Source organism: Cherax quadricarinatus, chromosome 38, assembly GCF_038502225.1.
Source record: "Cherax quadricarinatus isolate ZL_2023a chromosome 38, ASM3850222v1, whole genome shotgun sequence".
In the NCBI taxonomy this organism is placed as follows: domain Eukaryota; kingdom Metazoa; phylum Arthropoda; class Malacostraca; order Decapoda; family Parastacidae; genus Cherax; species Cherax quadricarinatus.
In genome coordinates, this window is record NC_091329.1 from 33,784,016 (window position 1) to 33,794,973 (window position 10,958).

Below are 10,958 nucleotides of genomic sequence, written 5' to 3' on the forward strand. Positions count from 1 at the left end.
ACCATCCTCCCCAAGCCAATAGGTCAGAGATTCCAGAATGCTTCCCCACTCAGCAAATACAAAGAAGGGATCCTCTCCTCCCAGTTGTTAGTATTGTCTATACCATAGGCTTGCATCCTTGTCTTGAGGGTTTGATTTAATTTCTTTATTTCCCCTTGAGATGGAGGGTGATAGGCAGTTGAAAACTGAGGCTCTACCTTTAAGCACTTTAAAGACTTTGAGATAAAGTTAGGTTCTTTGTCTTTTTGCACCGCTTGAGGAAAACCAACATGAAAAAAGAACTTCATCCAAAACCCTTAAGACTACATGAGCTGTTTCCTCCCTGAAATGAAAACACTTATTTAATTGTAAAATCTTTTCCTCAGCAACAGCTGAGGCTCTGATCAGTTTAAGAGTGACATTTTCCTGCACCAAAATAAATTGCACCCTATTGGGTGCAGCCTCTCTCACACTACTTAACTGATCCATTCTCCAGTGGCTGGAACATCCTTTTCTTCAGTTGACTGCAGTTCAACATCAGAAAACAGAGTTTCCACCTCACCATCCTCATGAGAAATATGAAGACTATTGATAGCATTATTATGAGCCATACTTCTCATGGTGGAACCATCAGGGAGAAGGTCTGACATGGTTTTCATAGCCTTTTCCTCCCACCATTTGGGACTTGGTTTCCCCCAAACTAGTCGTTCCTCACTATCTAACAGGCCCATAACATTATTCCCTAATAAAAGGTCGACCCCTTTGAATGGAATTTCATCTGAAATACCTACAGGGAGATAGCCAACTTGGTATGCAGATTCTACCCATAATTTGTGTACAGGTGTCCTTATGATTGAACCCGTAATACCCTTCAACAATATATATACCCCAGTATAGGTATCCTTAGACACTGGCAGCACTCTAGCACGTAGCAAGGAGTAGGTGCTACATCCATCTCTCAATGACAATATGTTGTCAACTCTGCCTACATCCTTTTGCAAACCAACTGTGGACCTACTAGAAAATATACACATCCTGGGGTCTAGATCCAAAGGTTCCTACTCACCTTACCTTGAAGATCTAATGCAGGCACCTGGATGTATCTCTGCAGTTAGGGTCGTCTGGGATGGTTCCTCCCTTTCCTGATCTCGCCGTCTTCACCAGCAAAACTTGTGTGTCCAGTTTTGTTACAGTAGTAACAGATAAAACTATTAAAGTTATTTTGACCATTTGGTGTAGGACTGGTACTGTTTACTCGAGGACCTGAAACATTATCTGATTGTCTAGGTAAACTTTTAGCTCCAGCTGACTTACCTTTTCCTTCTATTTTAGAGGGTGCCTCAGCCTTCATTTGTCTTTGTCCCTGAAAATCCTTGTCCCAATTAACATTTTTGACCCTATGACTTGGAATATGGTTTAGAACGAATGTGGAAATTTTCAGAAAGAGCATGACTGTTTTTACTTACCAATTCCCTGCGAGCCAACGTAGATCCAGTGCTTCTGAAAGATTGTATTGTTTTTTGTCCTCCAAATATTCTCTGAGGTCAACAGGGATTGCATTGTCCTATTTTTTAATTTTCGTGAAATTGGCCAAATTGCAAATTTCTGACTACATTATTGGGTAGTTGAAATTTGTAAATAGGCAGTTTCTTGTACTGAATCGATAGAAAAAAATGGAGTTCTAAAGAAATAGCTACGATTTTGGTAGACTGGAACAATGGAATTAGCCGAAAATAGGGCTGAAAGTGGCCGAAATTGTTGATTTGTAAATATCGCCGAGGTCGCCAACTTCGCGAGAGCATAATTCCGTCAGCGTTTCCATCAAATTTCGTTTTTTTGGTGTCATTACAATCGGGAAAAGCTTCTCTATCATAAGAAAAAATTATGTGCGTTTTTTTTTTAAATTTTGTGACACCAGGAGACACCTCAGGATTGGGGGTTGCGACAGTCAAGGGGTTAAGAATCGTAGTGGCATATATATTGTGATAAGGCATGTGGAAGCAGCTGAAATATATGTGCAGGAATTCAAGGAGTACATAGGTAGGGACAGTGAAGAATTGAAACCTTAACAATTGTTTAATTGTGACATACACTGACAATGTTGTGAAACACTTTAGGAATGTCATAAAGGAACGGGAGGTACAGGCCTCTATGGACAGATATGTTGTGCGACAGAGGCCAGTGACTCTGAAGCTGGTCTTAGCGGCATTAAAAGAAGAAGGGAAGTAACCCCGGAAAAGGACTTGACACCTCAAGTCCTAATGGAAGGGGATTCCCCTTCTAAACACTAACACCATCCACACTCTCCCCTCCTCTGCATCATTTATTCTGTACCCTCTTTTGAAATTGGCATTGTTGAAATTTGTGTGAAATTGGCGAAATTGCCAATTTCTGACCACTATATTGGGTATTTGAAATAAGTGAATGGGTGGTTTCTTGTATTCAGTCGTCGACAGACTATAAGTAAATAAGTTTATTCCGTTATACACAACTACACAAATACACTTACATAGATTATGATAGATAGCAGTGTATGTATAGAGAACCTAGGATAACCAAAAACGTCAAAATGACTTATTTCCAGTGCCTAGGTAGGAGGAGGGCTTGCCATATATGATTTTTGGTAAATAATTCTATTCTCTCAGTTGTTTGTTGGGCTGTCTTATTGAAACCTTGTTAATGTATGATGGGAAGATGCTTCTTACCCTACAACGAAAATAAAGAAGACGTATGATAAATAAGAGAGTTCAATTTTGAGCCATTAGCCGCCTCTTTGCGGTCTATTTTTGTATGGTTCTTATGTTGGTGTTGGTATTCTCGCTCTTTTGGTCTCATCTCATTTGATAGAATGGAAGATATGTTACAGAAATAGACCTAATTGTGATTGCTTTCATGACGAAAAGTACCTTGAAATTGATGTCAAAGTAGCTAGCTAGCGGAAATGTTTGATTTTTGCCGATGAACTTTCAGGTAGGTTAATTTTATTTTTTTTATATTTTATTTAAAGCAGTTCATACAATATACATAGATAGTTACGTATATAAATGTGATATAAATATATATAAAAAGAGTCATTATCAGTGACTCTGTTCCGGTCCACTCAGTAACACTATTTCTAATGATTCTGATATACACCTAACTACATAACTAACACACTAATTCAAAATATACAGTGCTTCCATAACTGTTTTTTTTTTTCATAATGTAAAATGACACAAAGCACTTACAATAGTAGTGACTCCCCCCCCCCCCCAACATTTACGTTATTGTTATTATTATATTCAAAAATTTGCACTAAACCACAATGGTGAACATGTACTTTAACTGTTTTATATACTCCATACATTCTCATTTTTAGTTTAAAACATTGCAATGCATTAATAAATAAAAGAAGCCTTAGCAGGTCCTCCACAGAAAAAAATGCATATTCGCAATACACTTAAACGTTTATCTATGAGCTGACATGAAATATAGACTCCACAACATCTTAAAACTATTGAAAGAACTTTTAAAATACTGACAACTATTATACTTTATGACAATATATAAATAATAACACTACTATAGTGAACAATGTCAACTAATATGATAACTGTACACTGGATATTGAAATACACACTTGTATTACATATACCAAGAATGTATATTATTAAACACGTATTGTCATGTTTAACAAATTCTAGATGTTTATTGACATGTTTCAGAGCAATTTTTAGACTTGCTGTTTCACACACTATGGTTAATAATACAACATTATAGCCCGTAATCGAATTGATAAGCCCCCTCTCGCTTCTCAGGAAAACAATGCTTAATAATCATGATATTCTATATCCATAAATATTCTATATCCATGTAATTCATTTTTCCCTCCCCCCATTTTACAGAGACCAGTCCACCCAGCCATTACAACACTAAATCGCTCAACCCTCTCACAGCACAGTCATACCTCTATACGATACCGGAAAATCTATAGCCCATCTACGTCCAGACACTACCTCCTTTATACACTTTGTTTTATAGAAATGTCCTGCTAAAGCCCTTGTTCATTCCTCCCCCCCACCTCCCTCATCGCCCACGATATATAGATATAATCTGCCACTAAATACATTACGGCCCTCCTCACACTATCTCCCACTCCCTCTATATCCAAACTCAGTGCCCTTAATACCACTAACCTACTCCCACCCACCATATCCAACACTCTGCGAAACCATAGACGTGCCCTCTCGATATGCTCACAGAAACTTGAGACATGTTTGCAAAATGTAAAACAAGAATTTAGAGAACAAAAGAAAATGATAACTGAGGAACACACAACACAGTGAATTTAAATGGGAAGAAAAAATGCTTAACTATTCTGCATAAGTAATTAAAAATTGACATGTTACACAGTAAGCAAAGAACTCACACAAGAAAAATATGCAACTGAAATGAACAACACTTTGAAAATCAAGAGAACTTGTACTTTACTCAAAACTGATTTGTTCAACTTTTACTTTAAATTGAATGAATGGCACAGTGAGTTGTCTTTACTTTCAATGCAACAAGGAAATACACAATAAAATGATAAAATGGACTCAATAAACTTGTGCAAAAATTAGAACAGACACACAATTCACTGAAATAAAATAAAATGACACAGACCGAATAAAATACTATGCACAGAACAGAGCATAAGAAACTGCACTGTAATAAACTGTAGCAATATATCAAATTAACAATTGCTAATCAACAAGTACTTCATAAAATATTCTGCAAGGAAACTTTAATAGCGACACAATATTTGCACAAGAATTATTGCAATGAGTCAATGTGCAATAATAAAAATTATTACACACACAAGAAAAGAAATATATCAAGGAATGAACACTTTAACTCTTAACTGCACTTAAACAACACTTAACAAGCAAAAGAACAATTTACTTTAAAGGAAGAACTTAAAAATTGCACTAAGATTGAATTTGTTCAATAAAACATGAAAAATAATAGGTGGTAAAAACACATAACCAAAAAAAGTTTTAACACTTACAGTGATGCAGAAGACAACACATCAATATAACACAATACTGGGATTTCTTGCAAAGAAACTTGATGTGTGAAAATGTTTGTAAAAACTGATTTCTTGCTTGCACAAAATAATGGCACTATTGTCTGTGGAAATAAGACAAATTAGACACTGGCTAAATGGAAAGAATATGAACACAAGAATGTTCAACACACAGGGAACCAAAAAAAAATACACAAAAGCTGGGAAGAAAAAAAAATAACAGACAACAGAGTTGTGATGCAGAATATGAGGTGAAAAATGTACTGAAATACTTCACTGGAATACTGAGATGAGAACACTAGGTGATCCAAGTATTCACCTACACATTGTTATGAAACTGAGGCAAATGTACAAGACTTAGTTAGTCAAGTTAAATAAAAAAAATATATATAAATAAATAATATTTTTGGTCATACAATATTATTTGTTATTATTTATTTTGATAATACATATACAAAACATTAAACAGAAACATAATTATCTTGAAAATCAATCACTTTTTCACTGAAATACATTTTTAAGAATGAATCAACATGTTAATTCATATGGTTTAATGAAAGATTTTGTTATCCTAGGTTGTGTACAGATATTTTGGTATGTATGATAATTTATATTTGTATATAAGTATATTTGTGTACAACATGTGAAGAAAATGACTTGTGTATAGTGTGATATATAGCAGTAATATTAGTGTTAACAACCCAGGATAACCCAGAACATGTGTATAGTGTGATATATAGCAGTAATATTAGTGTTAACAACCCAGGATAACCCAGAACATGTGTATAGTGTGATATATAGCAGTAATATTAGTGTTAACAACCCAGGATAACACAGAACATGTGTATAGTGTGATATATAGCAGTAATATTAGTGTTAACAACCCAGGATAACCCAGAACATGTGTATAGTGTGATATATAGCAGTAATATTAGTGTTAACAACCCAGGATAACCCAGAACATGTGTATAGTGTGATATATAGCAGTAATATTAGTGTTAACAACCCAGGATAACCCAGAACATGTGTATAGTGTGATATATAGCAGTAATATTAGTGTTAACAACCCAGGATAACACAGAACATGTGTATAGTGTGATATATAGCAGTAATATTAGTGTTAACAACCCAGGATAACACAGAACATGTGTATAGTGTGATATATAGCAGTAATATTAGTGTTAACCCAGGATAACCCAGAACATGTGTATAGTGTGATATATAGCGGGGGGTCGGTCGGTAATATTAGTGTTAACAACCCAGGATAACACAGACCAAACTTAGCGACTTCCTTGTCTTTTATATTAACATTGCTAATAACATTTTAATTTATAAACATTTTAATTTATAAACAGGTTTTGTGTCAGACAGACAGACTGCATATTAATATTAAATTGTTAATAATAATGTTAGAATGTTAAGTTACCTGGTATACTGATGATATAAGTTAATAACAATGTTGAGTTACCTGGTATAGTGATAATATAAGTTAATAATAATGTAGTTACCAGGTATAGTGACGATATAAGTTAATAACAATGTTGAGTTACCTGGTATGGTGATGATAGGAGTTAATAATAATGTTGAGTTACCTGGTGTAGTGATGATAGAAGTTAATAATAATAATGTTGAGTTACCTGGTGTAGTGATGATAGAAGTTAATAATAATGTTGAGTTACCTGGTATGGTGATGATAGAAGTTAATAATAATGTTGAGTTACCTGGTATAGTCATGATAGAAGTTAATAATAATAATGTTGAGTTACCTGGTGTAGTGATGATAGAAGTTAATAATAATGTTGAGTTACCTGGTGTAGTGATGATAGAAGTTAATAATAATAATGTTGAGTTACCTGGTATGGTGATGATAGAAGTTAATAATAATGTTGAGTTACCTGGTGTAGTGATGATAGAAGTTAATAATAATAATGTTGAGTTACCTGGTATAGTGATGATAGAAGTTAATAATAATGTTGAGTTACCTGGTATGGTGATGATAGAAGTTAATAATAATGTTGAGTTACCTGGTATAGTCATGATAGAAGTTAATAATAATGTTGAGTTACCTGGTATAGTCATGATAGAAGTTAATAATAATGTTGAGTTAGCTGGTATAGTCATGATAGAAGTTAATAATAACAATGGTCGTCTGTTACTCCCTTATGTCCTGTTTATCTTCTTCAATTATCACATAAAATCACAATTATCAAGTAAGTTAATATATAGACGTAAAACACATCAAGTAATGACTTAACTCTGAAGAAATCAAATAAGAAAATAACATGAAATGAAACGGTGAAGAAACTATTATTTACGAACTTGTTTACTATTGTGCGGCGGCGGCGGCGGCGGCGGCGGCGGCGGCGGCGGCGGCGGCATAGTTGACAATGATCATTATAACAACATTATTATTTACACCATAATAACAACATCTAAATAATATATTGTATGAAAAATATGTGTAGTAACAAATGTACATATATAATGTATTAATTTAGATAAATACAGCAGAACCAATATACACATAAAAAGCGGGAAATACTTGTATGGAAACTTTGTAATGGAAGGAATATAAAGAAGGTTACTTGTTCCTTCATTATTATTATACTTTAAATCAAGGAATATTTAAGCAGAAATAATTGAACTTTAGAGAAAATCGTAAAATTGTTTAGTGTTTTAAATAACTGTTGCACAAGAGAAATGAAAATAACAAGTAATAATGTATTAATTATTCGTTTACTAAGTGAAAATGATTACCATTTTGATACCAAAAAGCAGCAACAGATGGCGCTGATGTTAGTGTTGGAAGCTTGGTGGAAGTTGGTGAAAGTTGAAGTTTGTGACCCCCACCCCAGGCCCCCTTTGTTGTGTATGTGTATATTGTTTTTGGTGCTGACTGCAAGTAAATGTTGTTTATATATGTAAATATTGGTGAATGTTGTTAGTTGTTTGTTTGTTGTGTTTGTTTATTATGTTTGTATTATTTGTTGTGATATGTTTATAAATAACAAATAATAGTTTGTGACTTGAAATAAGAAATAGAAGAAGAAGAAGAAGACCATGAATGTTTATTTATGATGGGTTTGATAGGGAGGGAGGGAGGGAGGGAGGGAGAGAGAGGGTGTTTTGGGGTTTATGATTTGTGCTCGGCACGGCGGCGTTTGTCTGTCTGTCTGTCTGTCTGTCTGTCTGTCTGTCTGTCTGTCTGTCTGTCTGTCTGTCTGTCTGTCTGTCTGTCTGTTGAAATATAACAACTGAATCACCTCCTTCCTAATCTAATATACCTGTATGTATGTAGCATGTGTTGTGTGTTATTCTTTTTAACCAACCAACTTAGAAGCCTGCCTGCCTACCTACCTACCTACCTACCTACCTACCTACCTACCTACCTACCTACCTACCTACCTACCTACCTACCTACCTACCTACCTACCTACCTACCTACTTGGCAAGGAAGGGCACACAACGGTATTTCACTTTGTTGCCTTATTTATGTGCGTTTATAGCCTTTATTGGGCATATTTCATGTGCCAGCCAACCAACCAACCAACCAACCAACCAACCAACCAACCAACCAACCAACCTATTATTTGGTTGGTTGGTTGGTTCTTTGGTTGCTACTTAGTTACTTCGTTAGTTACTTACTTCGTTACTTACTTCGTTACTTACTTCGTTACTTACTTACTTACTTACTTACTTCCTTACTTACTACTTACTTAATTACTAACTTATTAAGTTTAATAAATGCGGAAATGTGGAAAAAAAAGGATATATTTTTAATTTATTTTCTTGGGTTATCCTAGGTAATTTACATATATTTACGTACTTAACAAACTAAGAAACAAACAAACAAACAAACAAACAAACTAACTAACTAACTAACTAACTAACTAAGTAACTAACTAACTAACTAACTACCCAGCTACCTACCTACCTACCTACCTACCTACCTACCTACCTACCTACCTACCTACTTACATACCTACCTACCTATCTAACAACCTACATACGTACTACCTAACGACCTAGCTAACTACTACAGACGTCGTACGTTTGTGACTTGATCCCCGGTACATATACAGAGTCATGTGGTCATTATTATTATTATGAGCAGCCAGCCAGCCAGCCAGCCAGCCAGCCAGCCAGCCAGCCAGCCAGCCAGCCAGCCAGCCAGCCAGCCAGCCAGCCAGCCAGCCAGCCAGCCAGCCAGCCAGCCAGCCAGCTAGCTAGCTACCTAGCTAGCTAGCTAGCTAGCTAGCTAGGTAGCTAGCTGAGGAAAGAGGTGGGTGGGTGGGTGGCTGGCTGGCTGGCTGGCTGGCTGGCTGGCTGGCTGGCTGGCTGGCTGGCTGGCTGGCTGGCTGGCTGGCTGGCTGGCTGGCTGGAATGCTGGCTGGTAATTTTTCATTCAAAAACGTTGCTCAAATCAAATGAACTGAAATCAAATCAAATCAAATCAAATAAATGTCTGGTCCTAAACACGTGACAAAGAGGACTTCTGTCCGACGGCCGGCACAGGGAAAACCAAAAATTTAGTTCATGGAATAATATCTTAAGATATTAAGCATTAAATGCATGTGCTAAAACAAGTTACCCTCCTATTTAGAGTTTCCCGTTTTCAGTTGATTAGTAGAGAATGGGTGTCTTTAAGTGGGTCTTGGGAGGAGGTAGGTAGCCACTAAATAATACTACTTGAGCGTATGAGTTATGTTCGTTTATAAACTCAAACGTGATTAGGTTTGCTAACAATAATTCTGTGAAATGTCTCCTATCGATATATTAGGCTATGACTTGTAAAGAAAAGCAAAAAAAAAAAGGTTTAATGCCAACAGCATTTGGTGTTCCCAGGCGGTCACCCATCCAAGTACTAACCAAACCCAACGTTGCTTAACTTCGCTGATCGGACGAGAAGCGGTGTGTTCAACGTGGTATGGCCGTTGACACAGTATCTTGTGCAAATACTCTTTATAAGCCACGTTTTTAGGCAAGAAGTATCTAACACACCAAAGTTTCCAAGTAAGTAGGTAAGTAAGTAAGTAAGTAAGTAATTAAGTAATTAAGTAAGTAAGTAATTAATTAAGTAAGTAAGTAATGAAGTTTATTTTAGTGCACATATATATTTAGCAAAAACACATAAGCTATGCTGTATCACATATTAATTTCTTATAAATGTTGTGGTACATACAAGTACACACAATTACTACAGTTACTTACTTACTTACTTATTTACTTAATTACTAACTTAATCACTTTAATAAATGCAACGTGACAAATAAACAATTCTACAATTTGTTTGGGAAAAAGAAATATATATTTGTAATTAATTTCTTGGGTTATCCTAGGTAGGTAATTTACATCTATTTACCAAATACACATAGTCACATGGTCATTATTATTATTATTACTATTATTATTATTATTATTATTATTATTATTATTATTATTATTATTATTATTATTATTATTATTAATATTTCTCTGGGCCGGCCAAGCAAGCAGGCTGGGATGGGAGACAGGCTCCGAGTCAGGCTGGAGGCCGGCTGGGAGGCCGGCTGAGAGGCCGGCTGGGAGGCCGGCTGAGAGGCCGGCTGGCTGGGAGGGAGGGAGGCAAAAAACTTTGTTCAAATCAAATATCTCATGCTAAACACGTGACAAAGAGGTTTGTTAAGCCGTTACAAACAATAGATATAAGGGGGGACATATTTATGTATGTATGTATGTATGTATGTATGTATGTATGTATGTATGTATGTATGTATGTATGTATGTATGTATGTATGTATGTATGTATGTATTTATTCATGTATGTATGAACGTATTTATGTATATTACCTTGATGCATGTGTGTCCTTTTACCTAATATGTACACACACACAGCTACAATTACCATACATAGTGTATATTACTTAGGATAACCTACCCGAGTCAAACAGCC

At 35.6% G+C, this 10,958-nt stretch overlaps 1 non-coding gene across 1 annotated transcript; it reads right to left on the reverse strand.

Annotated features, from left to right (window-relative positions):
- Positions 1-9,846: 9,846 nt before the first annotated feature.
- LOC128705404 (5S ribosomal RNA) lies at positions 9,847-9,965 on the reverse strand. The gene has a single exon (XR_008409705.1). It is a non-coding gene; the product is annotated as a 5S ribosomal RNA (ribosomal RNA).
- Positions 9,966-10,958: the final 993 nt, after the last annotated feature.